Source organism: Sander lucioperca, chromosome 21 (assembly GCF_008315115.2).
Source record: "Sander lucioperca isolate FBNREF2018 chromosome 21, SLUC_FBN_1.2, whole genome shotgun sequence".
Taxonomy (NCBI): Eukaryota; Metazoa; Chordata; class Actinopteri; order Perciformes; family Percidae; genus Sander; species Sander lucioperca.
The window spans coordinates 12,405,280-12,426,107 of NC_050193.1; the positions used below are offsets into that span (position 1 = coordinate 12,405,280).

At 40.4% G+C, this 20,828-nt stretch overlaps 1 long non-coding RNA gene across 1 annotated transcript in view; it reads right to left on the reverse strand.

Moving 5' to 3' along the window:
- The window catches only part of LOC118494112, a 51,543-nt gene that overhangs the window by 25,050 nt on the left and 5,665 nt on the right, over positions 1–20,828 (reverse strand). The window contains exon 2 of the long non-coding RNA XR_004896171.1: positions 16,848–17,877. This is a non-coding gene — a long non-coding RNA (uncharacterized LOC118494112). The remainder of the gene's footprint in view (positions 1–16,847; positions 17,878–20,828) is intronic.

Sequence of the window (20,828 nt, forward strand, 5' to 3'; positions counted from 1 at the left end):
CCCAAGCTATCGACTCCTGTCAACAATTAGCTGACACATGCTGCCAGTGATGGGTGCATCATCTGCTCAGCTGATTGATTACTTTAGGTGTTAGACCATTTAAAGAGACCCCACTTCAGAGTAGATTTGAATAAATAGTCACCCCTATATCAATGCAAAGGACAGGATTTATGTATATACTGTACATGTCAAAGGAATTTTCAAAATGCGCACACTAATCCAGTGTGACTGTATGAAATCATTCACAATGACCAGGGCTAAACCAGGCATACATTAAGCCCCTATATGTCACGCTGCTCTTTGACATATAAAACCTCATGGTGGCAGCAACACACGCAAAGAAAGACTCCCATATGATGATACATATACTACACACGTGTGCACAACACAGTGAACACATTTTTTATGAGAGTATTTGGTTTGTGAAGACTCCCAACCTTGAACACATGCTTATAATGTGTCCCAGATTGCAGACAGTGAAGGAGGCACATCACACACAAACACCATTTCTGAGCACCGCAATGAAAAGCCAACGCAATTATCAAAGGAATGATTCACCTGCTGATCTTTAAAAGTCTCCCCTCATTTCAATCCATCTCATTTCTCTCTGCATCTCAATCTCTCAATCTGTCCATCATTTCTGATGTCTCTCTTTCTGTCTCACAATCTATCACATCTTTTTCTTCCTCCTTTGTCTTTCGCTTGCCACTCTCAGTGTGAATTGCTTTTTGCTTTTCAATAAGCAGCAGAGTGATGACATTAATAACGTTGCCAGCGATTGCTTATTCAGAAGAGACGCGGAGATAATGATTCAATTGAAATCACTTTTCTCTGTCCTTTTTTTCTCACTAGTGTTTAGGTAAAGTTGGAGCGTACTGCCTCTTCTTGCTGCTATCAGACAGAGCATGTTTGCAGGTTGCAAAACATGAGGCTCGCTGCACTGCCTTTTAAGTTGAAGACCCGATCAGACCAGTTATTGTTATTTTAGGCAACCATTGAATTACACATCCTCAGCCAACTGTTATTTTGCTGTGAAGTTAAATGACGTCAGGGATTTTTTTCTACTTTTCAGTAAGTTTTTTCAACTCGAGGCATTCAGGGCTCTCCGGCAAAAAAACAAGGCGCTCAGCAACGCAAAACATTTTAGTCTCATAAAAGAAAAAAACAAACATGCTCTGTCTAAACGGGGCCTTAACTGTGTATTGATAAAGCCATGGTGCTGAAGTAGCAGATGGATTAGTAATTCTAATTCTAATTCATTGGGCGGTTCGCCAGTTGTACTTCCTGTAAAAAAAATAAATCTGCCTGTAAGCCTAATATTGATGCAGTTTTACATTTTCAAACATAGAAACTTGATTATAATTTCTTGAGCCAGATATTTCCCAATTTTTCACGTGGACTTTTCTGAACAGTTTGAAGATCAGACTCACAGTTCAAAAGATTGATCGATTGTGCATGCATCACATTCATCTCTTTTTTTCAGTTTTTGTTTTTTTACTAATCTATGATTTTTTTAAATGGAAATAGGATTTAACTAGAAGCGCCACTGTTCAATGAGTTGCAAAATTATTTTAAGGGATCTTTAAAATGGATAGATATGTCATTAAAGCTGCTATAATGTATATATATTTTTATAACAACAATGACTCATAACTTTGTAATCAGGAAGCCACTTGTGATGACAAACCCTATAGCTTTAGCTTCTGAATCTGCAGTTCCATTCAACTCTACAGTGCTTTATAGCTTTTTTGTGTTTGCAAACAAGTTCATATGTCAATGTTGAGTTTACAATTTTTTCCTGCTGCCAAAACATTTCAAAACATTGTTGCAAGTTTAAGGTTAACACTGACACAGACTTCTCAGTCCAAGGTTGGACCATATCTGGGTAGAGCACTCTGAAATGTATTTGATTATAATATTGCAGTAGTTGTAAGTGCCCGCTAGCTCCGCAAATTTCCTGATTGTCATTGGATGGGTGAGATGAACTGAAATGATCAGAGAGAAGATTCAAATATGGCCTAGGCACAGTTTCATCTTGCAGCAGTGCTACAATAAACAGGTGAGGCCTACACAGAGCTATACATCACACCCTACAGCAACACTTCAGGCTGGACTCATTTTCACCTCTCCCTGTTCCAGCTTTTCTCAACGTGTGTGTGTGTGTGTGTGTGTGTGTGTGTGTTTCAAGATCTTCCCTTCAGTTTTCCCCCTCTCTTCCCATCATTCCTCCCCCCTCTTTACCTCCCTCTGCAGTTCTCCCTAACAAGCCATGCAGACTAAAAGGCAGAGCGGGAGAGAATTTACCATTCACAAAACACCCAGTTTTCTGTGAAGCTAACGGGGCTAAAAATACTAATGCTCCTCTGCTCTATCTCATTATTCAGTAGGACTTTAGAACCACACGCACACACATGAAGGTTAGGCATCAGACTAAAGATGATGTCGACGGTATCGGTGATATGACTGTGTCTGATGGCATTCAATAACATATCTGACTTTTGTAGATTGTGACTACTGCACTAGAGAATGACCTTTGTCTTTTTTAAGAGTACAGCCCATGTTGAAACACATTAAACCCTCTTCATCACCATATGCACCCACACACACATGTACGCATACTTTCCTATGTATGTCAAAGGCCACTCCAGTTGAGCCTCATTGTTGTGTGAGAACGATTCAGCCTAACATGACATTACTTGTGTTTTCCTGACTTTGTAAATGAGACATATCAGACTAGGAGACCTGACTGCAAGAGCACTTGTTTGTTTTTGTTTGTGCATTTGTGAAAGCAAATCCTCGTGTTAGCCTGAAACCTTTAAAAAAGGAAAAGAAAGAAACACTGGGTAGTAGTGAAACACCTGATGAGTGTCAGACACTATTGCCTGGCATAGAATTGTGCCTGTAGGGGTATATGACTTATGCAAGTGTGTGTCTGTGTATGTTATATTTCCATGTGAGCCAGGGCTTGCATGTGTTATTATTCCCATCCTGCACATTTTGTACAAGTCCCCATTCTGTTTCAACTCAAGCAAAAGCTATCTTGTTTTGAAAACTCAACAAGTGTCTTGATTCCCTTAATCGGTTTTGCTGTTGCCTGTAATAGTCATTTTTGAAGAAAAGCAATGGCAATACAAAACATTCAGGTGGCTCATTTCCGAACACAAACAGGTGTCGGGTAAATAGTAGAATGTTGGTGGACTGTAGGAGGGAGAAAGGGACAAATGCGTTGTACTCACAATATCTGTCCATGTTCCTAAAGCATATCGACATATAGACACAGGTGTATTTGCACGTCCTCAACCAACCATGTATAGCCTTCCTCTCCTGGGTGCACAACTACGTGTGTGTGTGTGTGTGTGTGTGTGTGTGTGTGTATATGTGTGTGTAGGCAGCAGTGAAAGTGCCCCAGGATGCTAGCTGCCTCTCCAGGGATGTGAAGTGTCGTCAAAAATAGAGAGCTTTCATGGTCTAGTTCACTGCTTGTGTCTGTATCCACAACAGATTAATCTGCCTTCCTTAATTGCTTGCTCCAGTTCTCAATAATAAGAATAATAATGTATTACATGACGCCTATCCATTATTGGGGCACTGCATTGGAATTGGTTATGTGGCACTTAATGAGCATATTGTCTCTTATTGTACTGTTTCAGTAGACCAGTTTGTGTATCTGTCGGTCTATCTATGTGTCTATCAATCTATCTATGCCCAAATGTTTTGTATTTTTCTAGGTAGTGCTGCCCTTTCTTCTGTCAGTGTGTGTGTATGTGTAAGTAAGTGCCAGATGGTCTCTGGTCATTGTCCCAGTTGAGTATACACTCTACAGATGCTGCCGCCAAGCAAGGTGTCAGGAGTAGCTCTCTCTCTCTCTCTCTCTCTCTCTCTCTCTCTCTCTCTCTCTCTCTCTCTCTCTCTCTCTCTCTCTCTCTCTCTCTCTCGTTTCCTCAAGATATCACATATGTTATGTAATAATCAATGTCCCCGATGACCTTAAACAGTCATCCTGCCAATTTATAAAAAAAGCATGTATATTCTCAATTACACTTAGTGGTATTTTTTGCCATGCAAATGACTTTTGTTTTACTTGGCCAGGTTTGAAGGTATTCAACTCACTTTTCCAGAAATAACGTCACAGTTACTCAGGATGAACAGCTTTCTCCTGGACTATTTATTCTGTAGAAAGTAGTTCCAAAGCGAACCAACTCTTTAAATGTCTGTCTTCAGAACCCTATGTGTGATGTTACAGAGACCGTCTATGTATTGAACACACATAGATGATCAACTAATGTAATTTCACCAAAATGCCTCTCTGGATTCAGATGCACCAGAGCTTTTAAACCTGAAGAAAGCCCAGGGCTGAGATGTCAGTGTCAATCAGTGGCATGCTTTTCAGAGAATAGAATGTGGATTTTGATGTGCACATCTTCCCTTCCTCCTATGTGTCTTCCTTCATACCTTAGGGTGTGCACCCACATGCAGACGTTTTCGACATGCTCACTGCCATGCGGCCCATTCATCCATGAACACTTAACTCGCCGTGCAACAAGAATGCATCCCTAGGACTTTTGCCTTTCGTCTTTCCCTCCATCTCATCCTAACAGAACAGGGGCTGACTTAATATAATTCATAAAACAAAGACAGGATTGATTGGTAAATGAGGCGCATGAGGGGGGCCAGTGTAAAAATTAATTATTAGAGTGGCACAGTCCCGGCTTGTGATCAACAAGCGTGGACCTGTGGAGCCTGTGTGTGTGTGTGTGTGTGTGTGTGTGTGTGTGTGTGTGTGTGTGTGTGTGTGTGTGTGTGTGTGTGTGTGTGTGTGTGTGTGTGTGTTTCCAATTAAATGCAGTGAAATTGAGAGACTTGGCCTGTAGGAATCTAATTACCAGAATCCTTGGGGGGAAAGAGGACAGAGTGTCTTCAATGTGTCAGCACATCTTGCACAGAGTGAGTGCAGTGTATTTATGCAGGTGTGAGTGTGTATGAATTCATTTCTAAATAATTCTGCATCAACGATTGTGCATGTCTTAGTGTTGCATTTAGTGTAGCTGTGTGTTCGTATGTTTTAGTATGTGATGCACACAAATGTCTTCATGGGTCTATAAGTGCATTTCCACCCATGTATGCCTGTATCTCTGCATATATTAGTTTATGCCTGTGTGTAGGTTTGTGAATTCCCTATTTCTGCTTGTGTGTGTGTGTGTGTTCAGTAGCTTTATGAGTGGCCAGGGATAATGAATCAGGATGACGGGGAGGTGCTCAAAGGAACCGCAGCATCATCACCATCAACAACCACAATAGCTCCATATGTCTATTAGCCCCCGCTCTGGTCCTTAGAATACACGTCTGGCATTAGAGAGAGAGATCAGACAGGTAGAAAGGGAGAAAGAGAGTGATAGATGGACAGATGACAGCCATAACAAAGCAGAAAGTCACACAGTTTAGCTGTGTGATGTCATATTATGCCTTTACTTGATGCTGGAGAACGACGAGTTATTCAATGTAGAACAGATATAGACTCTTTCTCAACAATCAATCTCATTGACTATAGACTGTTTAAATAAAAGATGAAAGAAGGTTCAACCAAGATTTAGAACAATTTCAATACTTTCTTCCTACGAAATATTTTACCTATATATGTATCTTTCAACCTCCTCTGCACAGCAGCCTCAGTATTATCAGGAAAAGTATCTTATTTAACTTTAAAATTAACTAAAGATACTGTGGGTAATTTCAGGCACAAAGAGACAGCTATTATCTCTTACGAGATGGGATAAATTAGATGGGATAAATTCCTGTAGTCCTGAGCTAATTATTACCAATCACCAGACCAAATCAATAGCTACTTTTTCTCTATCTCTCACAGACACATACAAGAAAAGAAAATCTCTGTGGACATTTTATCACTTAACTTTATACAATGATTCAGCATGGCCTGAGTCTGTACTGTCACTTATCTAATGCAACATCACATCCTTTTTTCTATGGCCTCAAAATGTCAGCACACACACACACACACACACACACACACACACACACACACACACACACACATTTACTCAGGCTCCCAGGCTTCTCATTTCCAAACTCCATCAATGCCATTTTCAGCTCAAGTTATGTCATGTAGTATGACCGCACCAATTACTCTTATTGCATAACTCCTACCTCACATCATCAACGGTCCTCGACTAATGTATTTTAACATGTCAGTGACACTTAGGAAGAAGGAGCACGATTCAAATGTCATGACAGGGATGACGCCGTTTCCTGACAAACTGGCTGTGTGTGTGATTTGACAAGCTGTTAATCACCAAATACTTGCGCTGTGTTCGGTGGGTGGGGGCATCTGTCTTGATACACACAGGAGGAGTGAAGGAATGGAAAGTACTAAAATACAGCCAATATACGTAGAAAACAAGTACCTAGTAGACATTTAGAATGATAGATTGAAAGGCAACTCTAACAAACTAACATCAGTCACTATTGAACGGTTGTGTGTCTGTGTTTCTTTGACAATTTGTGGCAGCTGTAATTCACACACACAGACACGCAGCCATAAACACACACGCGCGTCCACAATCAATCAATTTATCAACAAATAGACAGAGTGAGGGCTGAGATTTAAAGCCTTGCGGCTCTCAGCTGTGTGTGCATGCGTGCGTGCGTGTCCTCTGCACTATTATGCAGAAAGGGGCCACAATGTACAGGTTTTCATAGGACAGAGAGAAAAAATGTCCACATGATGTATAAAACACAATCTTGTCTCAGTCTGATGACGATTTAGCCTCTGGGGACAACTGCCATTACATCAGGTGTTCAGGTGTAGCCAGAGGATATCCGGGCCAAGACTTCCTCTTCTGTGTGTCGTTCGACGACTTTACTACATGGACAACAAACGGAAACCAGAACACTTCTGATACCAAAATCTCGTCCCGTTGCCTACAGATTCTGCATTCATATGCAGATATCCATTTATGGAGATTACATAAAACATGGCTAATAGTTTATTATATGGTTTTCTGACAGGCCTCTCTTGTTAACCGAAGCATATTTAAGTACCTCAGACTGGTTCATGTTGACGAAGAAGCAGTGAGAGAATGAAATGAGATAAGATGCTTATGATTAGATTCATAATGATGAACGATCAATGATGATGATGGCAGTACTGCTGCTGATGAATGTGATGTGTATTTGTGGTGATAATAAGGATGCTGCTGATGAAAATGTCCAATATGTTCATGCTACTGTTTTTTACCTTAAAAGCGTTAAAAGTGATTATGTAAAGAGAAAAGAGTTTGGGGAGTCCAACTGTAGTCAAAAGTGATAGTTAGGAGGAGAGTAGCATTTCGCAGTGAAAGGGTATAACTGGCTTCCAGCCAAAAGCAAGTTTGCTTTGCCTTTCTCATCTGCACAAACACACATACACCCTCTCGCAACAGTCAATGGTAATACCCTTAATTTACAAGCCACTGAAAGAGAATTCTAGGGAGATAGACACAATGGAGGGTGTGTGTGTGTGTGTGTGTGTGTGTGTGTGTGTGTGTGTGTGTGAATTTGTCCACATATATTCATGACTGATCTTAAAGAATGATCAGATATGATTCTACTGCAGCCTCACTGCAAAATGTGGTGTTCACCAATTCAGTCACTGCTGTTGATGCAAGATTGATCTCATGTCTGACCAGAAATCATGCATTTCAATAAACTACTTCTGCTGTGAATGGGAAATAAGTGGAATGGCAGGCAAGTAGACAGTAACAGATGCATTCAATTCTTTAGCCTGCATGATGTAAGATAGAGTCAGATGGAACAGAGAGCTGTTTTCCAGAGATAACTAGTATCATCCAGTCAAATGTCTCCCTGACTCCAGTCAAATGTGTCCCTGGGTCTCGAAACTGCTCAGTCAAAGCTGCTGCTGTTTTAACAGACTCTTCAAAACAGGTTGGCGTGAGTCCTGGTGGCTGTTTTCTTTCTCTCTTAGGTAGGCAGTAAGCAAAAAGTTTGTTTTTGTTAGATATACTGTAATAGTTATATATAAACAGTCCTAACCTGCAGCTTATCATTTGGCATCTCATGAATGATCTCTGGAGATGATCCAGGTTTGAAGTGTTACCGTCTTGTTGACCATGAACCTACAGTAGCTCGATGGTGTCTCCTTATAGGCAGCGCTGCGACCATTGACTTCAAGGCACCTAACCCTAACCTTAACCCTTTTAACCTGCTTTTAATATCTGGCCTTCTTTTAAACAGCTTTTATATAACTGAACCCAGTTTTTTAATGAGCTTTTTAAGTGTTTTATTCACACCAGTGGTCCCCTTGTGCCTGTGCCCTTCGCAGCGCCCATCCTGGGCGTTGCGTTTTAACCCAAACCTAACCATAACAATAACCATAACCATTGCCTAATCCTAGTGCCTTGCAGGCAGCGCTGCCTGGAAGAAGATCGATAAACCCTACAGTATTACCTACTGTATGTCATTTACTGCCTTGTAAAAATTACCATAATTTGCTGTCAATCATTTTGCATAAATAATTTCAGATGAGTAACAGATGAGTCATTTCAGAAGTCTTTTCTAAGTTATGATTGATAACAATTTCCCAGCGAAATTATTCTACTACATTACTCTACGTATCTCTCACAAGTGCTAAATAATCCATTAATCATGCAATCAACCGTGCAGGACATCATAAGACAATAACGCTAAGGATGTGCCACACTGACTCCAAAAAGGTCACAAATCTTCATGGCGGATGCACCATTTGTTCACATCACTGAGCAGTGAGCAGAGTGGAGTTGAACGACGGGCTGTGGTGTCCGCCAAAATGGCTTAGTGACGGTAGACCGGGCCTGAGATGGCCTTCCTTAATGGTGTCAGCCCTGACAGGTGACAAAACAGCTGCGGAAGAGGCACACTTACCACGATCTAACATTATTTGTATGTACTATGCCAGAGGAGTGACTAGTCATCATCATCCACTTTATATATATATATATATATATATATATATATATATTTTTTTTTTGCTTTTTTTTTTATTTGGTACAGGTTGTTTAATGCAAGTAAGACCAGACTGAAGAGAGTTTGGTTTTCAAAACCAAAAATTGCCAAAAATTGTCTGATATATAAAACAAAAATAAGTAACATACTGTCATAATAATAATCATGGTCTAAGTCTACAAACCACAACTGTACGGAACTTTAAAAAATAGTTCAAGATTTTTGCAAACTATTCGCTTTGAGAAGAGTCATACCGCTCTCACATCTGTGTGGTAAATATTAAGCTACACCGAGCAGCTGGTTAGCTTAGCTTAGCATAAAGGCTGCAAACAGAGGAAAACAGTTAGCCTGGCTCTTTCCAAAGCTAACCAAGTCCACCTATCAGCACCTTTAAAGCTCACTAGTTGAATCCATACAAAACCAAAGTGTAAAAACAATGCAGCAGTTTCATTGGGGGGGATGTGTGCTATCTGTTTCTAAGCACTAGTGGTAGTAGTAACAGCATACTGCAACTTTTGGTAACACTTTCTATGTAGCCTGTCTCTATAATGCATTATAAACACAGCTATAATGTGTGATGTCTGATTATAACGCTCTATAAGTATAGTTATAAGCACTTATAATCATAATGCTTTATAACTATAATCAATGACTTATAAGGTCAAGTATCATAATACTCTATAATTGCTGGTCACTTTGTGTCTATAATGCATTCTAAACACATGTATAATGAGTTTATATTTGTTTATGGCGATGTATAAAACAGATATTAAAAGTGATCACAAAACAGATTTTATAGACTATCAACACAATTAAATACTCTTATTTTAAAAAGCCATTTTTTATTTTCATTATTATGTAAATCAGATGTTTGAGTTATTGCCTGCAAATTTAAGGTACTAAATGTTTCATTTTGCAATTTGCCTTGTTGTCTGTGCACTTCCATTTATGGTTATTACAGTTTATGTTCCTTAGCTCCTTACAAACCTAGAGTAAAGGTGAATTTGCAAAAATAGGGGTTACATTCATGTTTAGAGTGGGTAAAGTTTGGGGGAAACATCACATTAGTGAAATGCAAATGTCCATCGTTCAGTTGTGTTAAATTGGAATACTTTACCTTTACTACCAGTAGAGTACCTATTGTCTGTTATGATATATTATTTATAGCTACAGGTGAAGTAGAAATTGTTTCAGGTATTATCTATAATTTTAGTCAATTACAATACAATACCAGAGTGTCTGCAGGTTTTACAAAGTCAAATTTAAGACTTTTTAAGACCTTTTTTAAGACCATTATGAATAAAATTCAAGACCTTTATCACAACATCAACTAAGACCTAAATTCAATTTTTTCAAGCCAAGTATCGCTTAAGAATAAATCCGTCAAATGTTGGTCTCATTTGTAGTCGTAATACAGCGAAATTATACTATACTAGTGAAAGAAAGAACTGCAACACTACAGAATCATAAAAAAGAGCATTAGAGGTAGCACTGCATGGTCGTAAGGAAAATTAAGACTTGTTTAAAATTATTCAACACCTAGAACACAATACTAATTTAAGACCTTTTAAGGCCTAAATTTAGATTTTTACTTTTATTTAGGACCCCACGGACACCCTGATTACATTAGCGAAATGTCTAACCCAATGCAACTGGTGATGTAAAGGTCAAACTCTTAAAACACAGTACTGTGTATAAAAAAGAAATCATTGGCAGGTGGTTAGTCAGTTAAGGGGAAGCAGGCATGCAATTTAAAGATTACTAACTCAAATCCCTCTACCTTACATAAATAGATAAACAGGAAACCAATGCTTTACGTTTTTGGAAAAATAAATCAGGACAATGACATCATTATGGATATATTTAAAATATGCTGTTGTCTGCTTGCACAGTATTATAAGATGTCAGGGTAAAATCTCAATTCTGAATTTGTCTGAACAACTTGAACCTTCATTTCCTAATCCAACAGCTCATTTTATTTACAGAGTGAACTGCAGCTTAACCAGCATCCATCACCTGTCATGAATTCAGAAGACTGCACAATAATCCCTGACATAACAAACACATCATTCTAAATACATACACACCTAGTTACCATAAATCCACACCCTCACATGCTGTGCGGCATACAATCATCTATAATTGGGGATGTTGTTGTGATGGGGCGACTGCTGCTTGTCAACAGAGATAAGCTGCAGACGTGTGCGTATGTATGTGGATTTGTAACCATTGTCGCACCTGAGCACACTGAGTGAAAGCACCTAGATTAAATGTGATACTGTAAGGACACACCATGTGCATGTACTCACATGAATGGAAGACGTAAACAAGTGATACAAACTGTCCTCTCCTGAAAAACGGCCACATAAGTCGTTTGTGTTTACGACTCATATTATGTTTATAATAGTCTCGCTTTGCCAGACCTTCCCCCACCACACTGCGGAGGAGGGTCTGGCTAGTCAACACAGCATTCCCGGATGGGAGAAAAACGTGCTCTGATTTATTGGCATTTCTTTAAACCAATCACAATCATCATGGGCGGCCCTAAGCACCAGGCAGAACCACGATGCCGCTGAAAAATAACCTTGCGAAGGAACTTCTTTTGGTGGAATATGTGTACGTTCAAAAGTTGTTTTAGACGTGCAACAGAAAACTCAGATTGGACAGATAGTCTAGCTAGCTTTCTGGATTTACCCTGCAGAGATCTGAGGAGCAGTCAACCATAGTCGACCGGAGTTTAAAATTCCAACACAAAGAAAGCGAAAGGTACCAGACATCCCGGAAGTGGAACGTTGTGGTTATAGACTACGTTTATAATGACGTCGCCTCTAGGGGTTGTAGTAATTACGATGGGAGCAAAGCAGGAAGTAAGGTGACAAAGTATAATGGTACGTTTCCACTGGCAAGTGTCATTTCCATGCTTCATTGTCTATTTAAGCCGGGCAATACATTCTGGTAGGGTCGCGGTGACTTTTCAGAATAGGGCATTGAGTCGCCCGCTCCTCATTTGCATAAAGTTGAATCCAGGCTACTTTATGCAAATCAGGGGCGTCCAGTTCGACTTGCCGCCTCTCGAGAACTCCAGAAAATCTTTTATACCGACCGTTGTCGATCTAAAATTAAGACAGATTTAGCAACTGCATTGCTTATTTCTCGCAAAAAATGTTTTCAGAAACACATTTTTAATGAACTATTTTCATAAAATAAGCAAAAGTTTCCAAACGAGCCGCCATGTTGGTCCAGTTTGAAATCCGGGAGCAGACAGCCCACAGTGAAACATTTGTCCAATCAGGTGCAGCCATCGCAGTTGTAGGAGGGTGTAACCTGTTTTCTTTGACTGTCAGTGGTCATTAAAGATACATTGATAACTGTTAGTGATGAGCCCATAAAGCATCCAATGCTGGGAAACTGTGCAATCCCTGCTGTCGAAAAAAACACCTATGGGGGCACATCCCATAAGAGCGCCACTTTCCGCGTGACATGGTTGGTTGGGGTGGTGTATGGATGTATTTAGATATTTCCAGTAAAACAACAATCAGGTTAACTGGCCTTCAGATTCTAAAAGCTAGGGGTTATTTCTGTCACAAAACAGCATCTTTCACTTTTTCTTCACCAGGTATGACAGCAACCACTATCAGTCATGTCTTCTAAGTGAGGCAATAAATCATATAGAATATATGGTAAATATGTATTGTTCATTTCAGACTAGAAAGCTGAAAATAAAACACTGTCAGTGCAGGTCCACCAGAGCAACCAAGCTGATCCAGATAAGAACCTAGAAGTCCCAATGAAGCCAACCGTGTCTCTTCTGCTGTTGTCAAAGTGGATAAGGAAAAGGGCAGCTGCTGCTCTTATATAAGGGAAGGGCCATTAGGGTTGAGAGGAAGCATCCTGATAGGCTTATCACACACGTGCAACTTTGCGACGGACAAATATGCAGTTTGCATTCTATTTTAATTGATTGTCTATTTTCAACAGGTCTTTTGAAATGCTACCTTTTTTAAGCTTACAATATCATGTTTTTTGTGATTTATTGTCAGTGAGGCATTGATTCAGGTCTGTGTTAATATGTCTGTAATTTGTTTATCAGTTGCCTTGTTAAGTGTTTGTCTATCCCTCTCGACGAGTGCCAACCTGCGACTGCTGTTCCTCTTTGCAAACATCTTTTGACACAATGTCATAATTGTCAAGACTGTGCCCCATGCCTCATTAAGTTGTTTTTTAGTTGTTAATGGCTTAAGAGTTTATGTATTATATTCATTTGGCCTTTGGACAGTCTGTTGAATCTCTGACAGCGATAGTTTGACTCCTTTTACAGCAGTAAAATTGCCATTCAAGTTGATGTGACCCACCTGAGCAGCTGCATTTGTAATTGTAATTTAGTAAAATCAGTTTTTTAAAAAGTGAGGTGTTTTTACTATTTTGTCAACACCCATATATTTTTTTTTGATCTGATCACACACACACACACACACACACACACACACACACACACACACAGTCGACACTGTCCGTTCTCTCCGTTACGTTCTCTGGTTTAGATATGAGGAGGGAAAACGTTCCTGTGGGTCAGACTTCCTGCCACTGTTAGGGGCGGAATAAACAACCTATATCATCAAATGGACTTGTTTTGGTCACAATCACGTTCTGTATGAAACAATAGCAGAGCCTGTGGGTGAGTATACATGAGTCAACAGCCTTTCCTGCCGGTGGCATTCACAGTGACTCACGTTTCCAGGAAGAGGGAGAGAGACACAGAGAAAGAGAGGGGTAGGTCTGAAGTCAAGACCACCTGATGTATGATACGTACTTCAAGCAGGCCAATAAAAAAGCCTCTTCTGAGTATTGTTTCAAATTATTACTTGTGCTTTATTTTTAAGATACATTCCTATAATATCAATGAAGTAAAAGACAAACTGAAAACTCTTAATAAACCTTATGCCAGATATCTAAGATGCAGATGTGTTATGTAATCAATTTTCTCTCTTTTGCTTCTCTCTCTTGCAATGTATGCTTCTCATTTCGTGTCTTGTCTGTGTCTTCCTCTCTCTGCTGGTGTTTGTCCGTCCATCCATTGCATTTCCCCTTTCTTTATTCTCCATCATAGAATATTGACAGTCACAGCTACCAAACCTCTTCTCTACTCTCCCTCCCTCCCTCCGTTTCTCTTTTCCTCTGGGCTTCACAGGAGGCTCTCAAGGCGCAGTATGTGGCTGCCCTCACCACACAGTTGTCAAACATAAACCGATCATTTCCCCTAACTGAATAATACCAGCCTTCTGCAAACCCACTCTCATCCCACTCGCTGTCCCTCTCCCTTTTTCTGTGCTCTCTCCAGCCCTTTGTCATTTTCATATCCATCTTCCATCTTTCTCTCAGTCTCCCCTAACTCCCTTTTTCTTCTCTTTACACCCTCTGTACCTTCTCATCCTCATCTTTTTACTTTTCTTTTGCCTTCTGCTTCACTCCATGTTATCCTTTCTCTTTTTTAGTTATTCTCCTCTTTTTATCCCCTGGTCATCTCCTTGTCGTCTCTATCTTTCGTTTTCTTTGCATCTCTCTGACTCTTTCCCTCTTCTGCTTTTCGTTCCTTCTCATTTTCTATACAGGCAGCATTTCTCTCTATTTGTGCCACCCCCTGTTACTCTCAGGTCATTGTGAGCTGCTGTTACAAAAGAACTATAAATGCCCTCTCTCTGCCCCCTATGGAGAAGCACAATACTATACTCACACAGGCCAGGCCTGACGTCCGAGTGTGTGTGTGTGTGTGTGTGTGTGTGTGTGTGTGTGTGTGTGTGTGTGTGTGTGTTCTTATGTGTGAATGTGTGTGTCTTGGCATTAACGCAAGAACTTACACAACACATACATGTATGTGAGTGGCTCATGAATAACTAAACTGCAAGTGCACTTTGACTCAGACATGTCACAGTCATGCATTGCTTGATTGTCCTTATGATCATTCTGAGGATTTTTGCATTGCTCCCTGCAGTGTTTGTTCTTTTACCAGCAGCACATCATTTGTTAACTTCCCTTCTGCGGATGCCAAAGATCCTGACTCTACAAAATCTGGAAAGAAAGACTCAAGGACACAAGGTACTGAACATCCTATCCTGTGTAACTCAGTATAGAGTGGCACTCGCATTTCCAGAATAGGACATTTGATCATCACTGGGGGTCACAGATAATGCTGCGTTTCCACTAGTTTTGATCCAACATAGGATATTAAAACTATTTTATATACATATTAAAGTGAGTCATTTTCAGAGTTGATAGAAACCAATATGACTGTCGGCTGACAGTCGTTTTAGCAACACTTAGATGTTGGACAGAAATGCTCTATGTAACCCTGAACAGTGCTTTTGATGATAGCATCAATCAACATGAGACGGGTTAGACACCACTGCCAAATGCTAACATCAATAGAAGGGAAGGGAGGGGGTTGGATATGAATGATCAGGCTTATTGATGCTTTGTTCGAAGGATCAGAGTTCATTTTAAAACAACAGCCAGCTGCCTCTCTCATTGTGCAGCTCCAGCACATTTCAATGTTGTAAGGCCTTAAGATTAGATCAGCATAAGCAGAAATTCTGCCATTACCAGCATGGACAAAAGATCAATTTTGGGATGGCAGACTGGAGGTCTATTTCTGGGAGTGATAGGGGCAATGTGTTTGTCTGTGAGTGCAATCCAATTATATTACGTTGTAGACATTAAGATGGCAGTGTTATGCAGAGTCACTTACAATGAATGGGTGAAGCAGGACAGTGAGCTTACATTTCTAGAAAAAATACAAGCGATCACTGGTAGAGAGTCAAAGTCAGTCTCCCCAGACAATAAATATATGATAACGAATGTCCCTTTACTCTTAAATGACTGTGAAAGCATCATCCAGAAGAAGGAGGAGAGGAGAGGAGAGGAGAGGAGAGGAGAGGAGAGGAGAGGAGAGGAGAGGAGAGGAGAGGAGAGGAGGCGGTCACTAGTGAGATCATGGTCTGTTTGATCAGATGTTTGCACCACTGTCTAAATTGGACACATTTCTTTAACCCTTGTGTTGTCTTCCTGTCAGCCTTGAAAAAAAATTAAATTAATTAATTAAAAAGTAAAATATGCTGATTCTTGGCTGCATCAGATTGATGTTTAATTCATTTGTATACAAGACACAATACAGGAGGCCCTCACCAACTTTGTGCACCAGCATGTGACAGAATACTGTTCAGCACCATGGACAGCGTGGGAGAGAGAGAGAGAGAGAGAGAGAGAGAGAGAGAGAGAGAGAGAGAGAGAGAGAGAGAGAGAGAGAGAGAGAGAGAGAGAGAGAGAGAGAGAGAGAGAGAGAGAGAGAGAGAGAGCTAAACATATTTTACTGTCCTTTTTATGATAGCTTGCAAACTAAACCAGAAAAGAAAATGTGTTGTAATTTTGATTACATCGAGTCTGTGTAATGCTGAAACATAACATAAGGTATTGCAGAAATACAGAAACAGCAAAATCGACTGTAGTCACAGAGACATTTTTTGGTTCTAATTACTTTTTTAGTTCTAAAAATATCCGTCTAAGCATTAACCATTGCCAATTTAAATGTTTCCAATGCCAGTTTGATAAAAGCTGCGGCGAGTTATTTTCATGGCAACTTGTTTTTAAAGAACAGTGCACGCTCTTTGCAAAAATGTTAAGGTAAAAACGACCAAAAAAAAAAAGATCACTTGCCGGATCAGTGAGGCTACAGGTCTAATAAACACGCAACACCTCTGCCTCATCTCTGCGCTTTCAGGCAGCTTTTCTTAAAGAACCATTAATACTAAGACAATAAGATAATAAGACAAAGACCTGAGGTGCAAATAGGTCAAACTTACCTTGACTGACATTAAAAAAGGTGTGTCCAGGATTTACTGAACAAAACAGCCAACGTTTCGCCTTATCCGAGACACCTGGCCGGTGAACACCATGGAGAATCAGTATCCCCTGGCCATTTATGGAATCGGTGCACACAGAGGCATTTCGGCGAGAAAAGGCGAGGACGTCGTTGCGATGCTGCGATGCAAAGCCCGGTTCCCCGATGGAAAATTGGGTTGTGCGTTGCAGCCTTGGCGACTGTGTGGTGCGCACTGGTCTCCACTGGACTCACATTTCCAGAAAGCAAAAAAAAAAAAAAAAATCAAACGGCAATTCTCAGGGTTTTTTACCCGCCAAGTTTAACTTTGGGGCTCCCAAACAACCATTTCGTGCCAGTAAATGTCAAAGAAAATTAATAATTTTGTGTTCTACTTTAAGCTGTATGCGCTAAAGAATTTGGGAACACTTTTGTTGACCACGGTCACGTTGACTGAGCACACTGCAAAAAAATCCCACGAAGCAGGAGAAAAATATTTGTCCAATCTAGCATGTTTTTACATCGCATCTTCTTTTTTCCATTTCCAAATTGGCACAAGGAACACTTCACATCTTTTCAGACCATTCCGACACCAATTTCAGAGCTGAACTTGTTATTCCCAGACGCTGTATCCAAAAGGCGTGTCTGTTTTCAAGCCCAATTGCAACAGTTAATCACCTGCAGGCTAAAATACTAACATTTCTACGAGAGTATATATGCTTCACTTTACCATGCGCCCAGTTCTTCTCCCGGTGGAATACGCGATGGAGGGGCGCCTCAACAAGCCAGCCTCTTCATGCAGCCAAAATATCCCACGAAGGTTTACCCACGGATCGCTTCTGACTAATCCATGGGTAAAGAATAACCACAAATGTCTACAAATGTCCTCCACTTAGAGCGATCAGATGGAGAAAAAAGTTGATATTTTCTATATCCCCACGCTCCATGGGCTTATTCATTTATCTCCGGTGCGTCAAAACCTCGTCTCGTTGAAGAATTCTCAGCGAAGAGTTCTGAGAGAGAGAGAGAGAGAGAGAGAGAGAGAGAGAGAGAGAGAGAGAGAGAGAGAGAGAGAGAGAGAGAGAGAGAGAGAAAGAGTCACACTTAGGGAAATGGGCAACAATGACCTAATGAATGAAGATAACTACTGCTTATTGGGGGGCATGCTCCTCATTATATAGCGAACACTGATTTATTTTGTCCCATCTGGAAAGTGCTTGTGTTACAGCAGCAGTAGCCTAATAAATCACTCCCTTAATTGAACTGAATTGAGTGCAACACCTATATGGACAGGGAAAGGGGGAGAGGATTGCCTCAAGAGATGCCTAATACAGATACAAAAATCAAAATCAACTGGTAAGGAAGGCAATATTAGTACATCTTAGTTATTCATGAGCCACTCACATACATGTATGTGTTGTATAATTTCTTGCGTTAATGCCCAGACACACACACACACACACACACACACACACACACACACACACGTGTGATTTCAGCAGAGAGCCAGCACTAGTTTAATTCACCTGCACTGCTGTTTTACCATCTTTAACAACTAAGCCTAATCAAATTTGAAATGACAAGCGTCAATCTTGAACTTTTTTCAAAATAGCTTGAGTGATCCTCATTAGAAGATCATGTCTTCCTCCTCATGACTTCAGGAGAGGGACAAATCTCCCTTCTATTTTATGTCACATACAGTAATTAAAAGGAAAAAAGGCTGCAGGAGCTAATTTGATGGTTATTCATTGTTTCTAGATCATAGCAACAGATTGATGATGGAGGTCCAATGCCTTGTCACAGTGTTTATATAATATCTGGAATAACAACTTAAGTGCTCTACAAGCTAAAAATGTCTTTTATTGTTTGCCGGTCATTAGAAATAACGCTGATCCACACAATATAAAGAGTGAGGCTGCAGAGATTTCAGATCCATTAAACATGACTACATTCCTTCACATCAGTCGCACGGAAAGCATCGCGAGCTGGTCGCTTTGAAGCTTAAGCATACGGGTTAGGTTTAGACACTCTCTACATGTATTGACGGCAAAATACTTATTATGGCACTTTTATAACCCGGACAAGAAAAAGGCTAGAGGCATGAAAATTGTATGTTTTTCCATTGTGAGGTCATGACTAATTCAAGGCGCCATGTGCAAAAATACCCCCGTATGCCAGCTTGAGGTAAAGTGCGTTATTCATAAGTCGTGAATAATAGAGGTTTAGGCAACACAGTTGGAACTGAGGGGGGATATTTGGATATTTGCTGACTGTTTGCTTTGTCTGGGTTGGCACTTATGAGAAAATACAATGCTTGGGTCAGGCAATTAGTAGGCAGAACAAAGAAACAAAGCTAGGTACCTTGTGTGTTTTAATGATCAAAACACTTGCAAACTAGTCTTTTTATATCTAGTTTGAATGTTATTAACAACAGATATGTCACCGACTTAGTGTTACTGCTGATAAAAGTTCTTGGTAAGAGACACCTGGGCATTACAGAACTCATTAGGTTGCATTAGTACATTTACCATACAGTGTGGGAATGTGTGGAAACAATGTGCAAATGAAATTTTGAGCACCATGTTGTACTGTACTACATGTATGTATGTAATGGCACAAAATGTCATAGAGTGTTGCATCATATCTCGTCACACCAAGTAATTTGCATCATAACAAAACAAAGCAATATGACAGTAACAAGAAACCGGGAAGTACCACAACATATGGTGGTCTTTAAAGTAAAAAACACGATAACAGTGCATGATTTTTAATACAACCTGCCAATGTGAAATGCCAACAGTATTGAGGATCATAATGTGTCCACAGTCTGCATGCTTATACCACAAATATGGCATCCAGTTGTGCATATGATTGATGCCAAATGAAAACATTACTCACCCAGGACAAATACTCACTTACTATTGACACTTACCGAGAGACAGTGCTAATTATAACTGAGGTAACAGTTCTTCACCAGCCATCATGTACAACTGCTTAGGATGTAAAGTGTTTCAGACTCCCTTAAAACACATCTTGGCTTATGGCCCATTGGCTTTGAATCCAAAAGGCCAGCCTCCAGTGCAGTACTAATACAGTGCAGGTGGTTTGCTTTGTGATAAAATGTGTTTCCTGGTGTCTGGTAGGACAAACTAAACATGCCTAAAAAGTAATGTGAAACTTTGTTTAAATCAGGTATGTCAGTGTGGTTGATAGAGGCTGGTTTCCACAGAGATGCCAGTTGTACATCCTCCGGGGCTGCTGGGTGGAGATAGGCAGATAGGCTACATCCTGTGTGTGTGTGTGTGTGTGTGTGTGTGTGTGTGTGTGTGTGTGTGTGTGTGTGTGTGTGTGTGTGTGTGTAACTATGTGTTCTCCCTCACTGGGTAGAGATAAGGGGGAGTCCTGGAGGTACCTGAAGCATGGAGGGATCTGGAGGAAAGTGATTAGTGCCACAGGCTCAAACCACACACTCACTATCTAACTCTGTTAAAAACAACTGTCACCATACCACGCAGGTATAGCCACGATGACACGAGAACACATACACACCCTTATGCAGCTTGTTGGTGAGTGTGTGTGTGTCAAACAGATATAGATATATACTGTACATATACAAAAGCAGTCATGCAAATACAAACAGACCCACCTCAAGAAGTTCAGTTTGAGGACTTCAGACATGTTCAGTTGTTAGCTAGTAAACGACAGCCCTCTCTATATAATCTCATGTGACATGAAACCTTTGTCTTTTATGTCTTATGTAAAGCACACACAGACACACACATACACACACACACACACACACACACAGACAGACACACACACCTGAAACCTAAACTGCAGCCCCTCGTGTTCCTATGAAACATTCAGAGTCCCAGTTGACTGGACATGTGTTCAGCCTTGAGTGGATAAGCCTTGAATGTCTGTGTGTTTTACATCAGTCATGTCTCGTTACGCTGAGGCACAG